At 41.3% G+C, this 22960-nt stretch overlaps 1 protein-coding gene across 15 annotated transcripts in view; it reads left to right on the forward strand.

The window, feature by feature from the left end:
* LOC111159841 (ELAV like RNA binding protein 2) overlaps positions 1–22960 on the forward strand; it is a 228553-nt gene that overhangs the window by 68650 nt on the left and 136943 nt on the right. Inside the window, exon 1 of one of the 15 annotated variants that reach the window (XM_022522499.1) lies at positions 14094–14655. The exons of the other annotated variants lie outside the window; for them this stretch is intronic. The gene's annotated coding sequence lies outside the window, so the exon portion shown is untranslated. Of the gene's footprint in view, positions 1–14093; positions 14656–22960 lie in introns of those variants that run through there. 15 annotated transcript variants of the gene reach the window in all.

A 22960-nucleotide genomic window follows, 5' to 3' on the forward strand; every position in this document is an offset into this window, starting at 1 on the left:
GATCTCTACCACTGTGGAGACTGCTTACTTATCTTGAAATAGGACAGTTAGAAATGAACTCACTCAACAGAAAAATATAACTGAAAAAAAAAATCCTGCCTTATCTCTCTATGTTTATTAAATAGAAGTAAAAGCTTTTCTTCAATATGACAGGAAATGGTGGAAAATCAGGTTTACTCTGTGACCTCACAGACATATGAATGTAAATCAAATCTTTTAAAAGTCTCCCTGTTAAGTGTCTTCCAGAATAATACAAAGTAGAGATTTGATAATTATTCCAATTAATCTGCTCAACAGAGAGCCACACAAGCCACACTTTAACTGCAAGTTAACTGAGCAACTGAAAATTTGTACTGTTTTTGTTTAGTTTTGTTTTAAATCACTGGTTCATCAGAATCATCCATGGAGGTTTTCATAAATACGTAAGCTTAGACCTCACCTCAGAATTACTAAGCAGACATCCTGGGATAAGACCAGGTCTCTGTACATTAAAAGAAAAGAGCCTCCCTGGTAGGTTGAGGCTTGGATCCACAGCTATGAGTGAGAACCTCCAGGCTTTCCTCTCACCAGTTCTAACCGTCACTGAAGAGTCTCTCTGTGCCAGGTATTCTCCAAAGCCCTTGACAAATACTTTTCCACTTAGTGCTTACAATAACCCTAAAAGGTGGCTTTTATTCGTATAGTACTCGTTTTACCGATGAAAAATCTGAGGCTTGGAGAGGTCGGGGAATGTGACTAAAATCATATACCACGGATATGGAGAGGCAGAACCAGAATCCACGTCTGCTTGAATACTATGAACCACTACAAGCCTGAGAAGGCCTTTTAAATACACAGATTGAAAATGCATGGCTGTATTTTATAGCTGTAATTTCCAACCTAGAAACTCCCATTTTGTTGTTTGATTATCCTAAGATTATCCAGAGTGTACAGGGATTGTTTCATTTCATGGCCTTAAAAGAGAGCTGCTATATTCATGTGAGAGGAGACATGGTCTAATAGGTAAAAGAGTCTTTAAAATTATAGGTCAACTGTTTTGCTTTCTTTGTATAAAAGTCATAGGCTTTCTACTTTAGGTCTTAATTCAGAAACTCAAGGAAGTAAACTACCTTCTAATTTCATGGCTAAAAAATATTCAGAAATGACACAATGTTAGAAGAGCCTACTTTTTTCTTCCAGGTTAATTTCTTATTAAAAAATACTAAAAATTATATAAAATTATTGCTGAGAAATGCAGTTTCCAGTGTGGAATATGCAATTTTAGGATTTGTTCTTTCTGATTTGGGACTGACACCATTTTTTAGAATAGTGATGACTCATGTCTAGGACTGAAATCTGTTTTTCATGGGTTTATACATTTTCCCCTTGAATTGCACCAAAAATGGTTTTTTAATTGGCTTTAACTCATGCCCAATAAATTGGACGAAAATTGATTGCCGCAGTCATGTTTGGTTTAAAATTATTCAAGACTGCACCATGAGTCAAATGAGTGCGTGATCGAGGGCAGCAGTGCTTTATGTCCTCTATTTATGACAAATAATGTTTTTTCAAAACAGTCATAATTCATACCTAAAAGTTAATATATGTTCACAACTTATAGAGCTTAAAAGACAGTAGCAGAGCCATGTTAAAAAAGAAATTTCTCTTATTTTCATATTCTTTCTTAATATTTCTTTCTAATATTTTCCAGTTCTCCCAAGACTACAGGTTTGGTCATTATATGCCTTTAAAATTAAATAATTCTGCATGTAGTTCTTGATAGATTCTTGGTCATAATAGTAGAATATTTTTAAATAGCAAAATTAAATAAATGAGAATGTTCAGACTGTACCATCCTATGGAGTTGAGACCGGGAGCCAGTTCCCCATTCTCTGCAGAGTGATTTTAAAGACAAATATTAAACAATATAAAAATTGAATTAACTCAGGTGACTGTTTAGGGCATTGAAATAGCAATTCACTAAATGGTACCTGTCAGGAAGCCAGTTTTTGTTCAATCTCATTATAATTATTTACTGTGTTATGGCTTTCATTTATTTATATCCCATAGAAATATACGCAAATCACTTTAAGGGTTTTGCTAGTTGGGAATAAAGGTGCATTTTATGAGATTCTCTAGCAACTGCAGGAAAGGGTATAATAAGGAAAAAGAAATGATTAAATGAAAAGAACATCCCTTGGTCATAATATAGATAGGCATTAAGTGAAGGAAATAGTTGATATTATTGAGTATAGTGAATATTAGGCAATTCTAAATGGGCAGATTAGTTATTATCTTATAATGTATTCTTCTAAGAAACTGGTGGAGCAATTTCTGAAATTTTTGTCAATTTGCTGTATTATTTTTTTTTCAAAGATTTTATTTGTATTTGACAGAGAGAGAGCACAAGTAGGCAGAGTGGCAGGCAGAGGGAGAGGGAGAAGCAGGCTCTCTTCTGAGCAGGGAACCAGATGTGGAACTCGATCCCAGGACCCTGGGACCATGACCTGAGCCAAAGGCAGCCGCTTAACCAACTGAGACACCCAGGCGCCCCAATTTGCTGTATTATATATGTATTTTTCATATGTATTAAATCTCAAGATTTGTTTTTGCAAGTGAACACTATCTTGTTTATAAACTCCAGGCTGTTCATTTGTCCTCTCTATGAATCTAAGTTGTCTTTTAAGCAGTCCCTGGTCCTCTCCATTCAGTATCTACCACCAGCTTCCACCTGCTAACTATAGGGCTGAAGCTTGAGCTCTTCAGCATAGTTTTGGTGTGTTTTTTTTTTTACCCCAAACACAAAACTCCCTGTTTTTCAGATTTATAAAAAGAATAGATGCTCCAAATTTTTACAAACCCAATAATGCAGAAAACATAAAGAAAAAAGGACCTAAAGGTCCAATTCCTATTACCTCAAAATAGCCACTGTTTAATGTTATGATGACTATTCTTTATGAGATGTTAAATACTCTCAAACATATTTCATGGAAACCTTTATATATCACTAAATTACAAACATATACTCTTCTTTTCAATGGCTTATAACTGTTTACTATGGTTATAGAGTACACTTCTCAATATTAAAATCTACAAAAACGAAATAATGAAAATGTCCTCAAAACCTAATATGACTGGTGGTTTGGACCTCCTAGGACATCATACATTCTGTTTCTCAAAATCCTATTGATCTGACCTGAATCATTTTAAATAAGTAAATCATCCTAAGTATCTTTTATCTCACTTCCATTTGTCAGCAATAGACAGCACGTCAAGACTTGAGTATGATTATTTCCAATTTAAAAAAGAGTTTTATCTATTCATGTTAATTGTAATCTCTGTACTGTTGTTCTTTTACAAATGTTATGTCATCTTTAATTTCTGCTATATATATATTTTATATATATATATATATATATATATTTTTTTTTTTTTTTTTTTTTTTAATTTCTGCTCTATTTCTTTAGAATTACTGGATTTTACCCCTGGAAAGTACTGCAGAGGTCATCTGATAAGTGGTTGTTAAGGACTTAGGCAATACAAAAGAAGTACTTGGGGTCAAAGTACATCTCTGTTAGTTTCTCATTGTGTGATCTTGGGCAAATTACTCAACTTCTTCAGTCTCCTCATCTTTAAAGTGATGGGATGATTGTGAGGATTAAATGATTTAACGCATGTAGAACATTAGAATGCTGTCTGGCATGTAGTACATACTCGATACTTGTTACCCATAATCATTATTTTCACTAATCCAATCTTTGGGGAATCACGACATTCAGTCAGAATGCTGACTGAATTGCTGATAGGGAATCAGCTAGTCAGTGGGAGAATTAATACTCAGACTCATGTCTCCTTTTTCCAAGCCTAGGAATCTGAGCTCAATGTACCCTTCCTAGCCGTGTTTTTAGAGGCATCTATAGCTAATCAGAGTGCAGGCTCTGGTGCCTGGTTTCTCACCCTCATAGCTATCTTGGGCTTTTTGGCTCAAAAGTACTATTTATTCAGAACCCTATCATTTTCCCAGGGCCTTCTATCAATATTTTGGCCATCAAAACATTTTCATTATTATCAGTGAACTCCTCTTCTATACCTAATCAGTCTTCCCCCATCTCTATTAATCCTCCGACCTTGCCACCTCATTCCAATGGGTTTTATGTTTATTTTGTTTGTTTTTAACTTTTTAGCTTCTTAACCCTCCTTATGTCTTGATTCTGATTCCTGTACCTTTGAGTCTCTTTGCACTTGGTGAGTCCAAAATTTACACTTATCAATAGATATATCCTGTATCCAGTAGTTTTATGTCTGTTTCACTTCTCACCCTTTTGGCTAAGATCAAGTGTAGTAGTTTTATTTCAATATTTTCCTCTGCGGGTTTTCAAAGCCTTTCCATGATGTGACCCTGGAGGACCTAACCAACCTGGTATCTTTGCTCTCAAGCCCACTTCCTCCTCTACAGTCAGCCTGGTCTCCTTTACCCAAGTCTTGCAATTTTTTCCTCTGTATCTCATGTCATTTGCTCCAAACACACACACACACACACACACACACACACACACACACACACACGGACATGCACATACACCCAGTAAAGTAGATTTATATGAAGATCTTTTAAAACTAAGGACTAAAACACCATAATATATATTTATATTTTCCTCTTTTCTTACACTGGGTAAAGAGGCTCAGATCTTCATGTCTCCTTTTGAGTGTTAAGATGGAAACATACCTTTCGTTTAGCATTCATTTCATATCTCGGAAATATTAGTATTCTAGAAAACATCAGTGTTGTATGAGTTAAATAATGAGCACTGACAAAAAAGAAAGGCCTTTTTTTAATTGTCTGCACAAGGAATCTAGAAATATCAGCAAAAGAAAAAAAGAAATTTCACAGTAAATTGTGTCAAAATAATTCAAGGAAATGTCTATTTGTTACTCAAACAGCTTAAACAGTCTGTAACACCATTCATCTACAGTACATCTTCCAACTCATGTTTACAAAAACTGACATTTCAAACAAACATATTCTCTAATTTCTTATACCAGAATGACAGTGACCAAAGGAAGAGAGCATCATTTTTATTACAATAGTATTCTCAGTATTCCCTTAAAATACACATACATGTTCAGTCAGAGAAACAGATTTCCCATTTAGCCACATCAACATGAAGGATCATAAGGGGTTGGAGTGATGGCAGTAGAGAGCAGCTCTGGCTGTGTGTACGCATGTGTGTTTCTTCTTGGTGCTAATTATACTTCCTCATAGAAGCCTGGCAGTCACATGACTGGACTAAATTTTGTGTGATTCAGTCTTATTAAATTTTAAGGTGCATTTAGGACACAGAGAGATGCTCATGGAAGTTTAAAATGAAACTTAAATTAAAGCTTAAATTTAAAATGAAAATACTGTTTTTTTTTAAATTGTAATCTATATATGAACTTAGACCTCAAAAAGTTTAAGATTCATTCTTTTTTTTTTAAAGATTTTATTTATTTATTTGACAGAGAGAGATCACAAGTAGGCAGAGAAAGAGAGAGAGAGAGGGAAGCAGGCCCCCCGCTGAGCAGAAAGCCCGATGTGGGACTCGATCCCAGGACTTTGGGATCATAGGATATATCAGTTGGGATATTAATTAGAGCAAATGACTATATTTAAGAGATGCTATGTAAAAGCAGGAACTCTAATTCTTGCTTCGTCAAATAAATGTGCTAAGTCACCATTTTTGTTTCCATCATCGTAGTTACTGCGTATCAGCTGTTTCCTCTGTTCCAGGAAGTCTGAATATTTTACACTCATGGTTACATTTAACCTCACAGTAATCCTACATTAAGCATTATTATCACCATTATATAGATCAGGAAATCAAGGCTTAGAAGAGATTAAGTAACTTGTCCAAGGCCCCACAATGATGAAGTCATGTTCAAATCAGGATGTGCCTATGTACAAACCCAAACTCTTAACAGTTTTCAAAATTGTAGTTTGTGGTAGAGTAACATTGAAATATCTATTTAAAGGACTAATTTTTGACAAGCTATACTATTAAAAACTTAGGAGGAGATATTGTACAAATACTGGCACTCAAAAGATGCTTGAAGCAAACTGAAATGGGTCTTTTGTCAAAGATCAGGAATAAATAGTTAGGAACAGGAACTGATTATCTACTGATCATTTGACCTTCGCCTGAAGATAGATATTATAAGGACAATATCAGTTGCCTGAGTTTTTTCTTTGGTAATAGATTTATAATCAGTTTTAAACAAAAATACTACAAAATTAGGTATTTCTAAAGCTCTTGAAAATAATGCCTTTATATATCATTGAGAGAATGTTTTCATTAAAAATCTATTATCCCGGGGCACCTGGGTGGCTCAGTGGGTTAGAGCCTCTGCCTTCGGCTCGGGTCATGATCCCAGGATCCTGGGATCGAGCCCCACATTGGGCTCTCTGCTTGGCAGGGAGCCTGCTTCCCTCTCTCTCTCTCTGCCTGCCTCTCTGCCTACTTGTGATCTCTCTGTCAAATAAATAAAAATATTAAAAAAAAATCTATTATCCCATTTCCCTTAGAGGGAGTTAATAATGGGGAATCCCCCCAAAATTAAATTGGCATTTTGGGATCTTTAAATTATTTTTCATCATTCATAATGCCATACATATCATTTATTTGTGACAAAAATTAGAAGTGGTTTTTATAATTCATGCTAAAACATTTTCCTCTTCAATAGTGTGATTTTCTCTTTTTAAAATTATCTTCTAGTTTTGAAACATTATAATGTACATTTATACAATATCTTTTTCTCTCATTTCAGACTTGGTGAGAGTACATCTTTTAACCCTTTTGTAAATTCTCATCCTTAAAATGTCCTACATGTCTTGGCAAAGAATAGTTTAAGCTGTCCATTGTATGCATATTTTCAATTTAATTAAGAAAAACAAAAATAGGGGCGCCTGGGTGGCTCAGTGGGTTAAGCCGCTGCCTTCGGCTCGGGTCATGATCTCAGAGTCCTGGGATGGAGCCCCGCATTGGGCTCTCTGCTCAGCAGGGAGCCTGCTTCCTCCTCTCTCTCTGTCTGCCTCTCTGCCTGCTTATGATCTCTCTGTCAAATAAATAAATAAAATCTTTAAAAAAAAAAAAAAGAAAAACAAACATAAATATAGCTTAAGAGCCTCATTAAAGCCGGCAGTTCAGACTTAAGAGTATTTGTAACTAGCAGAAAAATATCTTACTGTCTCATTATTTTAAGATAATAGTGCCTGAAAGGCTGGAATTTGAAAGAATATTTCTTAAAATGCTTATATAGCAGCCATTATTTAAACCAATATAACATTATGGAAAATGGGGATATGGAAGGGAAAAGTTAGCTTGCATAAACATAAATTTTTCTCTCATTAAAGAATATATACTGCATTCATTTATCCATATACTTGAATAAAAAAAAACAAACAAACTGATCTTTGGGTTAGGTGATAAGAAGGATTTTTGCATAAAGAATTGAAAAGAAATGTGTTTGAGATTCGTTGACTTGTATATATTTGCTCATCTTCCTATGAGTAATCAGATTAAGTGCATAGTTTAAAATAATAGTTTTTAATGTATCTAAGTAGTTAATTAAGTAATGAAATATATATCTGCACGTTAATTTTTTTTCACTACTTTTCCTGACAAATTCATTTTTAATTCTTCCAGTTCCCACTGTGATTTAAGCAGCCTTAATAGTATCAATTAAGTGTATCCTGGCATTGATCAAAGTTTTGGGGTTAAAGTAAAAACTGATTGATTTCCTAAAGCTGCATTAACTATGTGTTATCACCAGAAGGTATCTTTGTAGAAATATTGCTAAAACTTAAGTTATAAATGCTGTTGTGGAAAATGAAATGCATCCTGTCATGCACTCTCATAAATGTACACTAGTGAATTTGCAATCCACTCAATGACAAAAGGAACAAGATACGGTGCAAAGTCATAAGTGAATCAAGGCACCAAGGTCACTGGTTATATTCTGATCATCATACATTTTAAACTTCTGTGAAACATTTAGTCAAATAATACATAGAATTTCACACCTCCTATCCATAAAAGCAGACATAAGACTGTAGGTATAAAGTGTGCTCTAAGAACCATGTGGTGTCAAATACACACATGGAATTTTTTGAGTTCCCTGAATTACCCCTTAGTAATTATCTGGGTAAAAGGGAAGGGGGTGAAATAGAACTCTTATTCCTGTAAGTAGGTAAGCTGATTCTCTTCTGTAGTAGATAATTTCTTAGGCTTTTCTAAAAATTACTCTGGAATCTCTGGTGGCTGTATCACATCAACAAAAAGGTCAAGTTAACCTCAGTTTATGGTAACTCCTCTGTATCCAGTTGATCTGCTTTTCTCACAATAGAAGGAATACTTTAGATTGCATTTAGAATCAGTTTCTAATACTGCAGCCAGGGAGCTTCCTTTGCCCCGTGCTCTGATAAAGACAGAATTCTGTTCTCTATCAGATTGCTTTAAATTGTCCTTACTCTTATTTCACCAAACTTCCCACAACTTTATACTTTTCAGATTGTTTATGCAGGGTAGCTATGACTAAGAATCATGATCAAAATGCTGTGCCCCTTTGCTAGTCCTCCTCAGTTTATGCTCCCCAGATAATTTTTAAAACCAGTGGGCTTTTTCTCTCACGGCTCCCCTCCCCCCGTAAAAAAAAAAATAAAACAATATTCCATTCCAGGCGCCCCCTCTCTGTCTGCCGCAAGCATTTTAATGACAGTTTACTTTAGCGGTCTATCAGCCGACTGCTGCCTCTGCCACCTGAATTTCAATTTCTTAATTTACAGCTCAGATAAAACAGAATGGAGCAGGATCTGGGCTGCTCTCTACATTGGGTTGGCCTTATCAAGCGTGAAGTTTGGCGCGTTGCAAACCTATTCAAGTGATTATCTGTTGAGGACCTCTCGAGCCATCTCCATCTCTGCACCGGGCTGATAAGACAGCTGTTTCTCTAGCCGCCCTGTCTCCCCGGGCCTCAGTCTTCTTCTGATACAAACTCTGCCTTTGTCACTGTGCCCCGGTGCGGTCACTTGCTCTATGGGGCAAGGGTTTGATCTGAACTCACGTGGGGGGAAAGTGCGAATGCGTGAGAGAGCAGAGGAGAGAGGAGAGAGGAGGGGGATGGTGTGGGGTGGGGGAGGAAGTAGGGGAGGGAAGGAGGGTTAGAGACCAGTGGGAGGTGGGGGCAGGGCTGCGTACCGGGCGCAGTTGATAGCTCTGATTGACTGGTCGCTCAGCCCGGCTTTATTATTTCAAATTAGACGTGCATCGCACACAAGTGGAAAAATAAATCTTCAATATGAGAAAGAGCCTCGGAGCATCGGAAGCAGAAAAACCGTTTCTTCCCAGGTCCCAGTAAAGAGGCCGGCCAAAAGACTGATTGCCACCAGCTGAGACAGATGGTTTCCTTTAACTTTGGAAACTGCTATTTTTAATTACTTGTATTAATTTTGCATGAGATGTATCGGCTCCAGGAGGAAGCTTAGAGAAAACTATTAGCATCCCTGAAAGAAACGGACACAAAGCTCTGATTTGCCTTTTCTCACCTCCAGTTTTTCCTACCTCACCCTTGACTGGTCTGCTAGACCTCTCTTTGCATGCTCAGCAAAGATGTGAGTTTATTCTACTTAAAGTTGCTACTGTGTAAAAGAGAGGAGGAAAAGAAATCTGAGGACATTTTGTGGGAAGCTTTACATAAATGATCGTCGATCCGAAGCTGCAGATATATTTTCCGAGACACTCTGGGGCACGTGCAACAGATCTTAGTCTGAATCTGAATATTTGCAGTCAAATCACTTAAAGGAGAATGAACTTTGTACAAATTTTACCCGGGGGGAAAAAAAGGTGGGACTGGGGAGAGAGCACTCTAAGTTGGTCTCAAAAGATTTACCGCGACACTAGAAAACATTTAAAAAATTTTAAACACTTAAATAAACAATTCACATGTCTTTATGTGTGAGCAGTATCCTAAGGTTTTAGGGGAATTCTTCCTGAGTCTACTGTCTTTACAGTTTTTTCTCTCGGACAGGAATTTAAAGACAAAATGTAAAGAGAAAGTGAAGGATGTTTGTGATCCTGCTCACTGCCGGTTCTGGCACTGTCCCTGATGGAAAGTGTTTGCAATATAAAGGGTCCTTTGCAAAATAGTCTAGGAGGTCACTTATCTTCAGATAAAAGACTTTGCCCCATTGCCAGTAAGTGGATGGAGCTGGGAAGGAACTGAGGGTGGGGGTAGTGAGGGGGAAGGGTATTTTTTTGTTGTTGTTGTTGCGATTCCCGCTGGGAATTTTGAGGATTAAGAACTCTGGAGTAGGTTTAGCAGACTTTCCGATGACTACCTGGATTTGCATTTATTTTGCATGAATACTTTGATGAAAGACAGGCTCATCTAGGCAAGGGAGCGTGTGAAAAGAGAAGTTTAGTGGAGGTGCGCCCAGAGTTCAGAACTCTAACTCTCCTGACGCTTTGTCACTAAGGCCGAGTTCTAGCAAAAGCCAGCCTAATTCGAAATAAACGTATTTCTGTGAAGTAGGACAACCTCTTCCTTAAAGTCTGTGCAATGAAACATTCCCAAGAATTGCCGTTTCCGTATCTTACTTGGGAGGGACAGAAAACACTATCAGTTTGCAAATCTTTATTTTGGATAGGCTCGTCTCTGTCCATGGTGCTAATTCCTGCCTCATTCCCTTGCCCGGTTGCCACGCTCTAAACTCAACGTTGGTGTCAATTTTCTACACAACTTTTTTCCTGTTTTCTAAACTGTAGAAGGAAAGTTGACATGCTCCTTTAGGTAGAACAAATAAAAGAGTAATCACCAAGCTATATAATATCTATATTTCTCACACAGGCATTAAAATGACATATTTCCAACATTTTGAACTGCAGACCCCACCCCCACCCCGAATTGCCCAACAAACTAACACAGAATATTTTTATTCTTCCGAGAGGGTATAATGTTTGGAACTATTGCCCTAAGCCACACATTGTAAACTCACCTAAATAGCTTAACTGCTTTATTTACTTTTAAAAAAATGTCACAGTAGTAGTTGATAGCATCCTTTATCATAAAATGCTAAAATCACACCCCGCCCTCAACTAGTGTGAGGGAGTTATTTATCCTAAAAGATATTGCCCACAATAGCTTCTGAGTATTCCTGTGGATGAGTGTTCCTTTATAAACTTTAGCAAAATAATCCATTGAATTCATTATTTTTCAGCTTTTTTTTTTTGCAACTTTCTTTTTGCAACTTTCTTCACAACAAACTTTTTCTCCAAACTTTCAGTGAGTGACCCCTCAACTCTATCCATTCTCTGCTGCAATTTAAAAATAGTACTAAGGACTTTAAAAATATGTCAGCTAAGATAACAGTCAAAACTCAGATGTCTTTTAAATGCTTTTCTAATGCAAGTTCAGATGCTGTGGATAATTCTTTAGCTAACTATGGATGAAGAGGGGTTGATTACAGTTCCTTGATGTGGAGTGTGATGTTTACACATAGTCTTTATTAATTGCAAGATAGACTATGTTAGTATTCCAAGCTATGATAATATGAATTTCAAAGGGAAATATACATCCAGATATCATTTATTTTAAATAGGCTGTATTCAGTTTTTTATTTTTAAAAGTTGGAAAAATACACATTACTTAAGGTATATGTATCCATTTAAATGTTTTTAAACTTAGAAACATCTGTTTTATTGAGGAAGTAAACTAGTATTGTAAGATATTTTCAATATTTTAAATAATTTAACTTCATTTCACCTATATAGAAAAAACAACATGTTGAAGATGACAACATTTTCAAAAACAATTGCTCCTCTGCCTAAAGTAAAGAAAGCTTATATACCCAATCCACAGAATTTAGTGTTTTGCATTTGAATAGACAAATTTACTATTTTTCAAGTAATTTCTTTAACTACCTAACACACAAGCTAGATTTTCACCACTCCACACCACACCCAGCTGTCCTTATCCACCCTCCCCCTTTTGGAAAATATACCACTGTAATCTGCAACTTCTTGTGGAAACAAACACACATCAAAAAATAAAACAAGGTATTAGTTTCCACCCAGTTAGAAGATACTTACACAGTTTTAAGTTAATGGTAAAGATTTCCTACAGAGTGCTGATAATATTATATGAATACATGCAACTAATTCAATATTAAGAACATGTTAACAAGGGGAAAAGGCATTTCACCTCATAAATAAGTCTGCATAAACAGTATTACATTTTTATATAAATTGCATTTATTACTTTAAGATTTATTTCTCTGTACTGACCTGGGGGTGAAGGGAGGGGTTGAAGAAGATGGTAACAAACACAACCTTCCAACTATTTATTCATACAGTGATTAATCTACTTTAGGTAAAGTGGAGTCTTTCTGTCTTTTCCCTTGACTTGTCCCTCCCTCAGCCCCTTTATTCCATTTCCTCAAACTGCTTTTCTTTCTACTTCCTATGAGTTCCACCCAGGTCTAGAAAATAGCTTTAAGTTGAAATTAGGACCCCAGTCTTGTTGTTATATAAAAAGTGGGGCTGGGGATTAGGGCATGGTAATTATAAATTATAAGATGACAATGTTAATTATAAGATAACATATAGATTCAGGCCTCCTTTTCCAACCCCGTGTTATTGTCATGCAAAGTAATAGAACTTGAACATATTACACTGGTTATACGAGAGATAAACAAGTCTTATGTTCTTCGCCATTAATCATTTATCCACACTCAAGGACATTCTCAAGGAACTCTGAATTACTTCACCCTTCACTTTGTAGTTACTTTGCTTTGTGACTCTCTGTTCCTTTCCCACCATCTCAATCCACCCTCCTCCAATCTCTAACTCTTACCTGTGTCTCCTTTTTCTGAATTTTCAAAGATAGCCACTAGTAGTAAACAGGTAAAGGAATTCCTTTTAGAAAGGCATGAGCATCTAGGCAAGATATGTTACATTGTATAAGAAACATAAGTACTATCTAGGAAGTTGGCACTGTCAAGATTAAAAGAAGAAATTCAGACTGAAAAAGAACCTACGTCAAGTTAATGTCTCTATTTATACATCAAGTTGATCCTGAGGACCACGTTTTCACTTGGAGGAAGAAATAAATATCATGCACAAAACTATACTTCAGTCTCTTGAATGCTATTAAAATATGGTATTTAATAAAGTAGTCTTCAGCTATAAAACGGAAGCATTGGCAGCATTTGGTCTTCTGGTTAAACTTTCTAAATCCTCAGAGAAAGAACCCAGATAAAGGTTTGACTAATTTACTATCAGCAATACGTATGTGGTCCAAGAACTGGACCGCCAGCAAATACAGAGGAGTGGCTTGTTCTAATTTTATATACAGATGCTCATTTTGAGTCACCATATACCTCAAAGTAAAGGACCTTAGCTCTGTTCAGTACCTTTTTTTCCTAACAGGATGCTTATCCTCTACTTTTCTAACATGAAATGAAAGCTAATTCAAACCGTGCAGCTTTATTTGAAAGCATTTCTGAATTCATTCTTACCCTAAAAATAAATGAGAACTGCAATATGCGTATATTAAAAGAGAAAGACATAAAATTGCTTAATATCTAATACAGAATAGCGGAACATAAATCGAAAAAGGCATGCGGGCAAGTAATGGATGTACATTCATCCCTTTCACTCAGATCAAAGAGAGGGAGCTCTCAATGACTCATACATACCGGACAGAGTTTAATGTTATAAAGAAACGTGCCATAGATGCGGCAGTGATGGCAAGGAAAATGAGTCTTTCGGAAGCAGAAAGATTTAAGAGGAAAGAAGATCATGCCATATCGCAAACTCTGATACTACAGTTCCAACCCTCCCACGTTGCTCTTTCCATCTCTTTTTGCTTCTTGCATTTCCCTTCGCCGCCTGTGTTAAGTGTGTACCTCCCCGCACAACTTACCTTGAAACGGGACTCCATTGAGCTCTTGAGAGTGACACAAGCTTCTAGCCAATCGTATCAAGCATGATCGCCCGGGCGGCCTCAATGGAAGCATCTAGACCAATCAGGGTCCTGGGGAGATGAGCAAGTTACGTTGTGGCGCCACTCGGCGTATACTTCCGCGCGTGCTGCCCGGGATAGGAGCCTGGCAGAGCAGCTGCACACACGGCAGTGCGGAGGCAGAGAAGGGGTTGGTGATACGGTGCTATAAATCTGTGGTCCAGTCCACCTCCCTTTTAAGACGTCCTCCCCCCTTATTTCTCTTCTCAGTTAGAGATGCAGCAGCTTACTCCTGTAGCGACCTACTAAAAAGCAACAAGGAGAAAGACATCGTCTTTTTGAAAAAACGTTCTTTCGTCTCTTTTCTTTGTTCCTTCGTTTGTTTTTCTTGCCTCTTTTTGTTTAGTTGAACGGCAATAGGAGGATAGTCTCTTCGTCTTTTTAAACTCTCTTTTTTTAAGTTTCCCCTCCCCTTTCATATTTTTTTTTTTTCGCCATTTCTTTTAGCGTTGGACTTTGGGGTCGAAAGCATTTCTTTTTATTTGCTTCTTTTAAGCCGAGCACAGTTTAGGTTTCGTGCTGTCTTAAGAGAACTATCCAGCAGCTTCTTGCTCATCCTTATTGGGAGAACTGCACCGTTACTTTAAAAACACACATACACAAAAACCTTAAGGGAGAAAGGTAAGTTTCGGTTTGGTTTCTTTAATCATTAGTTGCAGCGATGCGCTGGCAAACCCAGAAAACCTGTAAGTGAGCGGAATACAGAATATGAAGTTAATTAAGCACATGTTTGTCTCATTTCAAAGCTACTGCTCTGCTGTTTAATTCTAGAGAGCTAGACTAAGAGGACGCATGCTTGACGTACTGAATTTTCGCAAATATCAATGGCAGAAACTTAAGTGGTAAATGTGGCTAGAGTAGAGCAGGGGTACAATGGGAGTCTAGGTGTTGAGTGAGCTACGGGATTGAGGTTGGAAGTTCATTTCGTGGGAAGAGAGAGATAACTTGGGCTTTGGGGGATGCATGCCTCTACTTTAGCACAGCAGCTAAGGGACTGGAGAGGCTTTAATACCTTTGAGGGGAATCAGAAGCCTGGACTTGCAGATTAGACCAGCGAAAAGCCCACACTTAATTGCATTAACCAGATAACATGTGCTGGGGAGATGGGATTGCCAGATGGAATTTAGATGCTACACCAGGCTGCTAGTTGTAGTTGACTGAAAAAGTACATGCCGCCTGAGGGCTAGGGCTAGGGCTGGGGTTAGGGTGGGTAGAAGCTGTCAAAAACTCATCATTGCTAGGTGTGCGGGCTCTAAATCATGGGCGCCAATTACCGTGATTCTTTTTTAAAAGAAGGTGGCCAATTTAGGGCTGAATTCTTAAGTCTGTACCGGATATGAGATTCCCTTTGTTCAGAAAAGCGTAAATAAGATCCTTGGAGCTGTGTCTGTGGAGTGGCGGCTGCCTGGGAGCCTTGCGGTGCGGGGCGCTGGGAAGTGGATTCCAAGCTCTGTCCTTGGTCCTACTCGGCTGACTTTGCCTTCCGCACGAGGGGGAAACCCCTTCGCAGTCGCGAAAATTCACAGCCACCCCAGGAGCCAACTCCGCTACGTTGCCCTCACCCCTTTTCTTACCGCCCCCCCCCCCGCTATTGTTAAACTGACGCCAGGAGAAAGATGGTTGGGGGTGAGACGCTGGGCAGACCCATGCTTCATTTTAACTTTTGTGATTTCTCAGGGTTTGGGAGAAACCAGCTGGCTTTCTACTGCGGAAAAAGAGAAATTAGGGTAGATGTGGGAAAGGGGGAGAGTGTACATTGGGCGGAGAGGACCGAGAGGGTGATGGTGGCGGTGAAGGAGGTGCTGCCTTTGCCTAAGAGAAGTTTAAATTATTGGCACGAGGGGGTGTGGGTGAGTGTGCGTGAGAGCGCCGGTGTGGTGCTTCAGATGGAGAGAATGGGGGAAAAGGTATAAAACCCGCCGGGGTTGTTAATTTCTCCCCGCTGTCCACCCCACCCACCCTCCCGGGTCTAAAAGCCAACTTGCGGCCATCCTCCAGACTCGACTCTGCCATCTCCGGGGCGGTGGGGTCTGGGGATAGCAAGGTGGCAGTGCCCTGCACGGAAGCTCCGCGGCGAATAGGACGTCGCGTGGCCATTGTTGCTTAATTTATGCCCAGCACGTTGCTACGTACCCACCTATTTCACGTCTGTAAAGAATTAATATGAGAGCTATACAACTGTGGCAAATTGGAGGTTGGATACATTCCCCGTTTGCCATTTTCAAGTACCGGTTAGCGAAACTGATGTCGAGACTGGGTATTTTCTCTTGTAATTGCCAGCTGCAGATCTGGCTTTATTGTGGCCTGAGTGAGAGAAACAGTCAACCATTTAGTATTTACTCTTAACACTGCTGGGATGGGATGAATGTCTCTTACTTTCTCCCCGAAATGCACGGGTTCTTTCCCCGCCCCCACTCACTACAAACACTCATGTTGGTTAAGATTCTACACCTTTAGCCCATCCCCACACCCTCCGCCCCCTCTCCATCTTCTGGATGTTGGGAATAGAGAGATGGAGATGGGTTATTTCTTAGGCCTACACTGCAACTTATAAAATTCAAGCTTAAAGTGGAGGTGTGGGGGGAGAGTACAGAGTAGATAATAGTAACTGAATAAATTATTTTCCTAATTAAAAAAATAAGTTCCTAAAGGTCAGGAAAAAAGTGTGCATGTTTTAGGGGTGATAGAGTAGAAAAGCTGTTTGGGCCTGTAAGACTTCTTTCGTAAAATGGCTTCTTAAGTGGGACATCTGAAAGGTTTGTCAGAATCTGGACAAATAAGTGTGCAAAACCAGAAAATTTTGATTTTTAAAAGTCACTTTTTGGAGGATTTAAAAAAGTAACTGCCTCTCCGTTTTTATTGTCAATCCCTAAGTCTGTCTGTCTTACACCAATCACTCCTGGGTTGTTCTTCTCTTTTTTAACCAAGTGCTTAGGCACCTCATTTTAATCTGTTCTGGAGTTCTCCACTAAAAACGCAACGTTTGCAGGTCGAAGTGGATTGGAAGACTTAGGGAACTCTGTAGAGAGGTCTCCCATAACTTCAAAAAGTCAGCTTCAGGGAGTAGGGCGTAGGGCATTCTAAGAGTTTTAGGCTTGGACTGGCAAATGTGGTAGGCCCATTTTTGCCTAACGTTTGGAACTAGGCATTTTTTAGCAACCCTCCTGCTTGGGGTAGGAATATTATAATTAACTGTTTAGAGGGAGGTCAAAGAGGCGCAGGCGCTTTGAGCTCTTTTCCCAGTAACCCCGTGCAAAGTCAATTAAGGTCATTTAATTGCTAATCGGATTTGGGGTGACAACAGAAATGCTGCTATAGAATCAATTAGCTATTTCTGGTGTCCCTAGTCTGGGTCCCCCAAATTGAGGGGTGGATTGTCTCCATTTCGATTATGGTTAAACGCCTTACCTTACTACTCCTGATTTGAATCCGCCCAAGAGGGCAATTTTGTCTCCTCCACCCCCGCCCCGGGCTAAAGGAGTCCTTCTTTCATTCTCCCCCCGCCCTCCCCGCCCCGCTCGTCGCGTGGGGGCGGGGAGCGCTGGGCGCCCTTAGCGGACCTTGCTGCATCAAACCCGCATCATGCCCTTGAAGCTGTAACCTCGGTCACGTTCTTGCGGCGACTCAGTCGCCCACTGCTCAGTTCCTTTCTCTTAACTCCTGAGATTTCAGGTAGGTATGACAGGTGATATTTTAAGTGTAGTTTTTAAGGGGGAAGGGTTAAAACAGAAGCCTTCGCAATGAAAACAACCACAACAACACGACAGGTGCTCTCATAATTAAGCGGCAGAGCAGGTGTAAAAACGTGCTACCACCGCGTGGCTCGGGGTCGGTTTTGACTCCCAGTCGCGGTGCTGAGTCTGAGGACAGGCACAGGTTTTTCTAGGAGAAAGGCGATTGAGCTGGGCGTGGGGGCGGGCCAAGGCTAAGCAGCGATGTGACGCCCCCTCGGTGAAGAGTTGGCCGTTTCGGGGCTAACGTTGGGGGCGTTGGAAGGATGCAGAGAGCGGCAGGCTCTTGTATAGTCGAGTGCAGGATTTCCTACTTTGCGTTTGAAGCAGAGTATAGCACCCCGCACAGGTACTCGGGCTTATTTGAACGTCAGATTCCATCTAGAGAGGCAGAGTGGGGTAGCCGGGGCTAAGCCTTTAGTTTTCCGCCAAGAGACAGGACCCTTGGGCTGTGAAGTAGGGGAAAAAAGAACCTTTTGACTCCGCTTGCAATATATGTGTATGTATGTATGTGTATATATTTGATGCACATATATCTCAAAGTAACCCCCGCGCGAGTCGCTCTGGCTCCCAGTTAGCGCCTGAAACCTCGGGGTTTGCAAACTTGCACCTGGAATCCACCGCTTCTGGGCGCGCGACGCTCTCCGCGCTGCCAGGGAACCTGGTCCCAGAGCTTGTTCGGAATCCGGACACGGAAGGGACGAGCGGAGCGGCCGCAGCCGGGCGTCCTCTCGCAGGCACCTACCCGCGGGCGGCCGGGCAGGGCACGCGCCGGCGGCGGCAGTGGCGGCGCCGCTAACTCGCCGCCGGCCCCGCCTCCTGGCGCTCTTCCAAGCAAGCCCCTCCTCCCCGCCCCGCTACAAACGGCGGGACCGCGGCGCCTGGGCGTCACTGAGGCAGCTGCCGGCCGGGTGAGGAGGCCGGTCGCCGGCGCGTCGCGGGTAGGGCGGGGGTTTCACCGGGTTCCAGTCCGCCTTCCCGCCTCCGCCAGGACTGGGGACGCCGCCGCCGCCGTCACCGCCTCTCCGCGGAGCCCGCCCGGAGCGACTCCTCCGCGGCTGTGCTGACGGCTGGCGGCGCGAGCCGTAGTAGCTGCAGCTCGGAGTCGTAGCAGGCAAGTGCGGGGGGTGTGGGAGTGGGGGCGGGGAAGGCGGGCACGCGGCGCCTGGCCTCGGGTCTGTTTTGGACGCCGAGGCTAAGGGCTGTGCGCGGCGCCGCGGCGCCGAGCGGAGTCCGGCCTCCGCTAGGTGGGAGCCCTAGACCGGCCTCGGGCGGGAACGCCGGTGGGGGTGGCGGAGGTTGTGCACGCGAAGTTCCTAGAGCTCGGCCCCTTGCGGCGGGAGTAGAGGGAATTGGGCTCCTCGGGAGGTGGCACCGCCCCTCCTGTGGGCACGAGCTGGTTGGGGGCGGCGGGAGCCGAGCGGGGCCAGTCGCACCAGGCAGCGTGCTCAGGCCTGGACGTGCCCGGGTACGGCCGCGTGTAGCGCCGGGAGAGCTGCGCCGAGACGCAGGTGAGTGCTTTGGAGGGAAAGTGGGGGAAGGGGGCTTTTCTAGAAAAAGGGCAGGATTCCTGTGGCGGACTGGCAACCCCGCCTGTGGGAGGCTGTCTGCACTAGGTTCTCCAGTCGGATGGTGTCTGGTGGCGTGCCCCCTTGGTACGGCGCTTCCTCGCGCGTGGTCCTTGGAGCTCCTGGGGCGTCTGGAGACTTGGAGCGGCCACGCAGTGTGCGGAGGTGGCATGGGACTGGAGGCGGCCAGGGCAGAGCAAAGAGGATCCCCCGGGCCGCTCGCTCCCTTGCGCGGTATTAGGTGAGGCCGGGCGCAGCCGCGCGAGGTCGCGGCTCACGGTGGCATCCTGGGTTTGAGCGCGGGCAGTGCGCTGGGCGGGAATCGCCAGGCGGGCCGGGCAGCCGGGCAGCCGGGCGAGGTGGACTCGGGGCTTTGGCTCGCTCGCTCGTAGGTTGCGGCAGTTGCGCCTCCAGCTCGGCGGGGAGGGCCGGCCACTTGCGGCCCCCGTGCACGGACGAGTGTGCGTGCACTGGTGCGACTGGTGGTCTCGTGGGGACCAACATCGGTTCACCAGTAGGTGCTCCTCCAGTGGTCTTGACAATGACCAGCAGGCAGTCTTTCCACAGCGTTGCCTTAAAAGCCTACTTGTTATCCTGGAGGACCGGGGCGCAAAACCTTGTCTCTAGATGTGAGCTATGAGCACAGAGTTGTAGCTGTCCAGATGGCCATTTAAAATAGTGTGCATTTAAAAAGATCATCTTTATGATAAAAATTTCATCTCCTGTCTTCTCTCTACATTTTCTGAGAATGTGAGAAAGGAGGACTTGTTCCCGAATATCTATTCTCTTTCATTCCCTCCCCAAAGAATGGTGCTTAGCAATGCTACGTGAATATATTTCCCATCAAGGACAAAGAGTTTTTTGAAACTTAATATTTGGGTGGACCTACCCAAAATTCTGTCTTAATTAAAATATATCTCAGTCCCAAACTTACGACAAATAAGTCCATTCTAAACCACTCGAATACCAGTTGGGGTGTAGTTTCCCCATCTCTTTAAAAAATCAGTTTGAATTACTGGCTAGTTGCTCTTGAAGAGAATCTTCTCAAGAACCGTTTCCCCAGAGTCCTTAGAATTTTTCATTTGTGCTAAGCACGCTTTCTTGTGGAAGCTGACCTGGAGTCTCCATTTTGGTGAGCGGGCAGGAAAGCTTTCCTGGATCTACTTCTTCTCATCTAGACCTTTGGGTCTAGAAATGGTAACTGTTTTCCTTGGATGGACTGGGACATTACTGCATTTATTTTTGGGTTATTCCTTATGAGAGATTTGTAGGAGTGGTGATTTTAATACTGCTCAGGTGAAGTGTGTGCATACTTAGAGAAAGTTCCTTTGGAAATGGGGAAGGAAAGGGAAAATAGGGCAAGAAGAAAATGTGTCTGGAAAGTAATGGTTGGGGTGGGGTAGGAAAAATTAAATTATGAAGAAACATTAAATGCAATTTGATGTGATTCCTCTGCCCCCCCCCCCTTTTTTTTTTCTTTTCTTTTTCCTTTTTGAGAGAATGTATTTCTGTGATCAAACTGGGCCCTTATTGCCCATTTGGGTAACTTGGTGCTGCCACCTTTCGGGGAATGAGGTTTTTTTTTTTACCCTTCAAAGACAGCCAGAGGTTGTCATTTAAGGCCCCCCATTTTATCTGTCTGTAGGTGTTTCCTTCACTGTACAGTGTTTGCTCTTAGGAATCAGGTCAGCTCTTTTAAAATGTACATACACTCTATTACTGTGGATGAAGAGAATTTTTGTTTTAGGGTATGTTCCTGGAATAGCATAGGTACTCACAAATTGGTAAGTGTGGCCAGGCCTGTTATTTACTACTAAACCTTATTTTCTAGGCTAAGAATGGATGGGTTGTTAAGAGTTCCTTTTTTGGTTTTCGTTTGTTTCTTGGCGGTTGAACAGGGTTGCTTGGTTCTGGTTAATGCTTCTTCGTAGGAGAAGTAAGGTCCTGCCCCTCCTGGGTTTTACACTTTTAGTTATGACCTCTCTCCTGGTGTGACATGGAACAGCAGTGCTCTAAGTGACATTTCTACTATCCCATTCCTTAATCCACCCTTTTGGACCTTTATATACAGACAGATGTTTCTGGTTGAATCTTTGTTCCAATCTGGCCATTCCAGCCTTCTATATGCTTTTCTGGTTGGCATTATAATTTTAAAAAAATACTGCTTTCCATCCCTTCCTCCCCCACCTTCTCTCTTTTATTCTAAAAGCAATCACAAGTTTTCTTTAAGGATACAGCAAAGCCATCCTGAATACCCTGACTTCTAAACTGGGATCAACCTTTGATGGGGGGAATTTTTTTTTTTAAACCTGGTGTACTTTTCAGACCTTAGCATGGCACAAGAACACCACAGTGGCACATTATTCTTCATGTTCTTTTTTTCCCAAAGGACTGGATATTCCAAAATAGCATCTTATTAAGACTGACTTTACAGTTTACCTTTCTGATAGGTTGGTCCGCATGGTAGGGTCAGTTCTTTTGCTCTCATTCAAAGTCTTACTAAAGGTACCATAACATGTTATTTTACTACCTTTGTGACCAATACTGTTTATTTGGAAATAAGGAGGCTAGAGGTCCGTGTTACTTAGCTTGGTCAGGTTATTTATTTATTAATTTTTTTCATGGCATTTCAGGAGGCTGTATAGGTGAGGTGGTATGGGGCTGGGTCGTATGCCACCCCGTGGAAAACCAACCCTTAGCCGTCTAATCCAGCTCTTTCTTATTCTTTGGATATTCAACTGGACAGGCCAGTCATCACAGTAAGCTGCCACATTTGAGCTTCGGTTTTGTTTTTAAGCGTGAATACTTGGTTGGAAGCTGAACTGCTTTATGGGCGTGTAACCTCTGCCGTCTTAACTGCGCCCCCTTGAAATTCTTAAATTTTTGAACAAGGGGACCCTCTTCTTTCTTTTGCACTGGGATCCACAGATTACATAGCTTATCCTGGTTAGAGTCTTAATCGTTTGATAATATTTTTAGCTGCCAATAATGCTTCTTAATGCTAATACATTATAGAACTCTTTGAAGGCCTTATGCACTGGTGATGCCACACCCAGAGCTCTTGAATTACCTCTATAGAGGACATCATACACACAGAATGTTCACTTGGTTTGGCCAGTTTCATTTTATAGATCTGTGGAAGTCTTCACTGGTTCTGGTTACTCACAGAACCCACATGTTGTGTACTTTAATGCCAAACTCATTGTTTTTTATGTTTCTAATTTGGGAAGAACATTTAAGTTCTATTTGATTTTAGAGACTAATTGGTTTTCAATCTTAGTTGATTTTTCTTCTTGATTTTAAGTAATATAAATCTGCTAAGCAGAAATAGAAGGTGCTTAAGCTTGGAAGGCAGTAAATTGTTTTAAGGCTTTGTGTATTAAAAAATACACATTTTATTACGGTTTAACTAGCATTGGTAACTTTTGGAATCTGAACTAAAAATAGGAATTAATATAGTAAAATCCTGCGGTGGTTTTATGGAATATGTAGGAAATTTTTCACTAGCAAGAAATAAGCAGATTTGGCTTTCAGCATGCATGATGCCTATCATAATTTTAGTAAGATCACAGGAGAATTTTTTTTTTAAAGGTTTTATTTATTTATTTGATAGACAGAGATCACAAG

The sequence above is a fragment of the Enhydra lutris genome, unplaced genomic scaffold (assembly GCF_002288905.1).
Source record: "Enhydra lutris kenyoni isolate GAN:26980312 unplaced genomic scaffold, ASM228890v2 scaffoldscaffold70, whole genome shotgun sequence".
NCBI lineage: Eukaryota > Metazoa > Chordata > Mammalia > Carnivora > Mustelidae > Enhydra > Enhydra lutris.